Below are 6000 nucleotides of genomic sequence, written 5' to 3'. Positions count from 1 at the left end.
TTACCTCCTCTGCTGGCCAGCAGCCGGCTCAGGTAACTGCACTCAGCCTAACTACCACCGCTCGTCCTTCCAGGGCAAAAACATGTTTTTCCTTCTCTGCCATCCCCAAGTGCTGTTCAGAGAATGCACAAGAAGCTGCTACATGGCTGCCAAATTCCTCTTGGTGGCAGAGCTGCTGCTGCCTCTGCTGCTGTGAGGCAGCGGGAGGTTTGCTGGAGATGCCTCATTCACTTGTCCGGATGGCCCCAGGGAGAAGGGGTGATGGCAGGGCAAAATAACGTCCCCGTCCCCCAGCCAGACTCCTGCACCACCACCTCCCATGCTCCTGTGGGGTTTGCCCTGGCCGGTGTTTGACCATGTAGAAAGGAAGGCAAGGAGGTGGCGGTGGAGGCTGGAGAGGTCTCACCCCCGGGAACGTGCGGCTGAAGCCTTGCCAGGCGGCGGGCCTACGTCTTGGGTGCAGGCCAGAAGTGGGGCTGGGCAGGGGGGTGAGAAACACGTCAGTACCGTCCATTAGAGTTCATTAATTCTCTCGGGGACAATGACCCTGAGGAGATCCCGCGGGGCGGGAGTGGGCTGCCCAGGCCGGCGGGGAGTTGGTGGGCGCCCATCTCCGCAGCCAGGACGGCACCGCACAGTGAGCCGGGACTCCCACAGCGTGGCAGCACTGAACTGCTGCTCAGGCGGACGCGGGACATCGGTCCCAAACATGGCTCCTTCCCCGCTGCCTCAAGCGCCCGAGCATCGCCGTGGCCCGGGGGGACAAGGCACATCTAGAGGGCACAGGGACACCGCTGAGCCCTCGGAGGTGAGCGTCAAATGCTGGAAGAGGATTAGTTAAAAGCCAGAAAGCCCACCTGTGATGGAGATGAGTGTGAAACTGAGCAAGATGCGGCAGCACGGCGAGCGGTACCGCAGCACGACCTGGGCACGCGTCCCGGCTCCTGCGTGGAAGGACGGAGACAAGGTGAACCCCTTCCCTCCTGCCATGGAGCCCTGCGGCTGTGGGCAGGCCTGCCCACACAAAACCTCCCGCACAGGCCCCCAGCCCTTCACCGCTGGCTTTTAACTCAGGAGGATGGCGTCCAGCCGGGCTGGACGTGTGCTCCTCACCGTGCCCTCGGGTCCCTGGCTGCCCGGTGGGGCCCCGACTTCCCGGCAGTCATGGGGACAGAGCCATGTTGCCACACCACCCACGCGATGGCTGGGGGATTTTCCTGGGAGGCAGCTGGCTTATTGTTTCGCTTTTGCCATTTCTTTGCCTCTCAGGAAGGTTTTCCTTTCGTTCCTGCCCTGATCTGGAGCCAGCTGGAGCCAGGGTTTTCCAGCCCCGGGAGCATGGTGGCGTGGGGCAGCTCCCTGCCCCAGCTGCGCTGCCTGGGGAAGCACCCAAAAGCCAGCAGCTGAGGTCCAGCTACGCTGGCATCAGCAGCGATGAGGCAGCCGTGGTGCTCACCTCCTGAGGGTCTCAGATGTCCTCTTTGGAGCCCTCTGGTATTGCAAAAAGTATGAAATGGTCACTGGGTGGAGGAGGAAGAGCTGGCCCTGGAGGCCAGCTGCCACGGGCCTGAGGACATCACACATGGCTGCAGCCCTCAAGGACGCCCCCGATTCGAAACTGGGCTGGCCCCATTTTTGCTGAGTGCATGTGGTGGCTCTAAAATGACTAAATGCCGTCTTTTGCTTTGTTTTTCTTCCTCTAAATCTGATGTTTTTGTTGCAGTGGACCAGCATTTACCAGCAAAAAGACTTTGATCAAATGCTCATGCTCAGAAAACACACCACAGTGGCACCAGCAATTCTGAGCAATGCTGCTATCTATGCCACACTGGGAACAGCATTTGGGTTTTTGAGGCTCTCCATTTTTAAGTTTAGCGCAAGGCCAGCCAGACATGGGCTGACTTTCATACGCCCATGTGTGTCTCTCTTAAAGTGAGGAAATTTGCCTCCAAAACTGACAGTAACCCTGAAGTTTTCAGGACAATGTTGACATAAAACTCATCACCTGGTGTAGGAGCAGGGAGAGGAGAGCCTGTTACTCTGCAGCTTGCTCTCCTGAAGGAAAATACTTCGTGCACAAAGAAAGGAGGATCAGCAGTGCTCATATTTAACTATATGGATAAATCAAAGCCTTTACTAGTTGCTCCCGGACTGCAGAATTTTTTTGTGCCCAGCAGCTCCTCCACAATGAAAAGTCCAAGGAAATTCTTGTAACATCTTCAGCTTTCTGCAAGATGGGGCCTTTTGCACCAGCGCTTCTAAGTGAAGCTGGGCAGAGAGGGTTTGCGCACAAGCTGTGTTTCAAACAGAAGATGCAAAGACTGCAATCCCAGATCCCACTCCAAGTGGACATCTCGCGTCTCAAAAGAGGCCCCAGCTTCAGCATCAGCAGAGAGGTTGCTGGGCAGAGGATTCCCTATCGTGTTTTGCCAACCCATGCTCCATCCCTCTCTTTCTCTGCTGACGCTCCAGAGAAACCGGAGCCGGGTACTTTCTGGCTGCCTGTGCCAAGCAGAGCTCAGGTGAAGAGCCGATGGAATCCCAAGCTGTTTCAGGGCACGAAGGTAAGGCAGAAGTGCTACACTGGTTCAAGATTGCACTCCACAGAGCTAAGAACGGCACTGCTGCCCCCCTCGCTGTGTGGCTAGCCTTTGCACAGCTTCAAGCATTTTGTGTAATTGGGAGAAAACAGCAGCAATCTCACAGGGATCAGCCAAGGAGAGGAAAAAATAGCCTGCGATGTTTTTCTTTTTCTCCTATGCCACAGCCCGGCTTTGAGAAGAGAAGGAAAGGGCAGGGAGAGGCATCCAAGGCAGGGAAAAGGCTGGATATGGGGCAGGTGTAGGAGCTGTGCCACCGGCCTCCCTCACGCTGTGCCAGGCCATGTGGTGGGCACGGGCTGGGGACACCACACTGTGGACTTCAAAGTGACATGGCTTCCTTGAGTTTAGCAATAAAAGAAACAAGCGTGGCATGATGAACACCCAATAACGGTGTCTGAACGAGGGCACTTCCCGGCTGGGTCAGCAGCAGGAGCTGGCCTGCTCCCAGGGTGATGTGAAGAGGAGCGAGCGGCCCTGCGGGACTGGACACACTGCTTCTCCCCATGCGGCTGCGAAGGAGAGCTTGGCATTTACTGCTGCTGGGAGGTAACCAGCGCCCCCGGCCGTGCAGAGCTCCATCTCCTGCTGCCCCAGCCCCTGGCCTCACCATGGCCACTGGGACCTCCTCCTGCTGATACTGTGCCACCGGGTAGCGATGAATGAGAGGGACACAGTGCAGGCGAGGAGGCTTCCAGCTCAGACAGGCAAGAGCCTGATGTGCAGCCATGTCTCTTGGGGAGCTGCTGAGAGGTACCTACGTGCCACTTGAGCTCCGCAACTCTGGGGGTTCAGTGTCTGATCATGGCGTTCACACATGGTATGAGATGCTTTTTCTATCCCTCTTTTACCTCTCTAGCCCTCTGCTGAGAGCTCAAGTTCAGCTCCTGCAGCAGGATGATGGGGATGGGGATGCTTCTGCCCATTTTTTCTCTTCTTTGAAGCTCCAGCCCCAAAGCAGTATTCTGGCAATGCCACGATGGTGGGTTCCCACAGCCAAACTCAGAGGAGTTTACTGAAACCAAAAGAGACCAGATTGCCTGGAGGCTGAAGTGGTCAGCAATGCTAGGAATGAGACATATCTGCCCTTTCCCAGCAACAGCCTTGTAGGCAGATAAAGAATTTGGCCAGTAAAAACATTGCCATGACCCTTTGGCACTGTGGGATGTGCTGCAGGTCTTCAAAGCAAAACTGCCCCAAGGCAAGATAGGCAAATGGAGTTTTTTTGCTGTGGCTTGGGAGGGCTGGCTGCTCATGTCATAGAAATGGGAAGTCTTCCAGCCACAAAGGTGCAGCGGGACCGATGCTCAGGAGCGGGGAGGCACACATTTCCCACGGCCCTCCCTCAGGAGATGTCTGCCTGGAGCCACGACCCCTTCTCTGCCCAGTCCTGAAGCTGCCACGGCTTTGAGGTTTTCACTAGGGGTTGCTATAGGAACTTAAATACTTCCGTGCATCCAGGTCTGAGCAGCTCCCTGCTCCAGCTCCCCACTGCAGAGCACCAGGGCTCCGAGGACGGCGGAGGATGCTCAGGTACAGCAGGAGTCGGGTTGTTCAGCTCGGCTAATTAGTGCTACTATTTCTGTCTCTGGCCTTTTCTCCGTTCGTATCCATCTGGGGCTCTTTTCAGTCATTATAGAGCTTTCCACCCTCTTGTTTTTTTTCTCTCTCCTCCGCTGTCTTCCAGATTTTTGCCACTGTTTCATGTTGCTGTCCAAGTTATTTGTCTCTTCTGTCTTGCTCCGGTCGTGGGAACATTAGTAATGTTTTTCTGTAGAGCAGGGTGGCTCAGAGACCGCCTCGCAGACCTGACAGCCATCCTAGCACTGCTGGCAAAGGCTGGAGCGGCTCCGCCAGCCCCCTGGGAAACGATCCTGTTTACGGTTCATCACCATCTGATCTGCCCACTGCTTCTCGCTCCTGCCTGGGCCCAACTGTGCTGCCGCCGTGCTGGGCCGTGCCGAGCCACCCGGGAAGATGCAGCCGGACCCGCCGGCTCCCCGCTCTCCCGCCGCAGCCGCCCCGCGCGCGTGGCTGCGAAGGGAAGCGTGACTCACATGGGCCTCCCACCCCATGAGTAACAACGTTGGTCTATCACGTCTCAGCCAGCCGGGGCAGCTCAGAGGGAAGGCGGCTGCTTCCCTGGCGAGGCATGAAATAGGTCTCCCTGTCCCCGGGACGCGGGTGAAACGGGGAACCCAGATGGCAAGGCATGGCAGCTATGAGCAGCCTGGCATGGGGTGCGGGGCTGTACCCCACGGCGGGGGGCAGGCAGGGACGTACGCGTAGTGGCAGACACGGGGTGCAGGGATTCCCATTAAACGCCGACGACAGTTCTTCCTCCTTCTCTGTCCAAACCTGCTCCTTTTTGCCTGGGAAACGCACGGGGCCAGTCTGCAGCCAGCGCGGGAAGATGGTGGGAACACGAGGGGTGGAAACACAAAGCGGTTATGTGCTTTTTGGGGTGGAAAGAGGCCCAGGTTATTAAATAGCAGGCAATTTTAGCATGAGTTGTAAATATTAGTTGTTTGTACTGGGAAGTGGTGCCTAGGGGCTCCCATTGCACTAATCATGTAACAAAGCCGTGTTCCTAAGACAAATAGCTTGTGTTTCAGCCTGCAGAGAACAAGTCGTCTCCTTCCCATTACCCCTTCTTTGAAAAAAAACAGTATGAAGATTGCACAGTCGAGCCCACAAAAATTGGGAAAGGAAAAAAAAAATAAAAAATGACATGGGGCTGTCCTACAGTGCCATCGCTTCCACCCAGCCGGCCCGGTAACTCCATCAGCACCTTGGGCCCGCACTGCCTGCGCTTCCCCCGCGGCTCCCGGCTTCGTGCCCAACCCTGGCGGGTTTGGCCTCTGCGTTATTGGTGATTTTTTTGTTGCCCTTGGGTTTGGGTGTATTAACGCCACGTTACGTCACCTGTTTAGGATAGTGGTGGAGGTGGTCTGTGGGGTGGGTTTTTTCCTGCCTCACTGATCAGTGCTGTGTATCTCTGTTGTGGTTTTTTTTTTCAAGCTCTACAGTTCTCTCGGGTACATGCCCTTCTGAAGTAAGAAACCAATTTAATGAATTCAATTAATTCATTTACAGCCTTGGCACTAAAGCACAGACTAAAGGTCAACAGCATCCGCTAATTTTGGATGGTACAAACCACGACTGCCCTGCTATTTTTTGTTTTCCCGAGGACTTGGCAGTATTTTGAGTTTTACCACATGGAAACACAGGTCCTCCTGCCCCCGCCCCCGCAGGCTGCAGCTTCACACACGCAGCTCTTCATTGGCCCGATCTCAAGTCAGGCTGGAGGACCAGAAATATGTCCTGCAGCCTCAGCCCTTCCCCTACCAGTGCTCACCTCGGCAAGTGCCGTGGCCCTGGTGCCCGACCTTGCATCGCC

This window comes from Rissa tridactyla, chromosome 2 (genome assembly GCF_028500815.1).
Source record: "Rissa tridactyla isolate bRisTri1 chromosome 2, bRisTri1.patW.cur.20221130, whole genome shotgun sequence".
Classification (NCBI taxonomy): domain Eukaryota; kingdom Metazoa; phylum Chordata; class Aves; order Charadriiformes; family Laridae; genus Rissa; species Rissa tridactyla.
The sequence above is the reverse complement of the archived record's forward strand: the minus strand, read 5'-3'. Positions refer to the sequence as shown.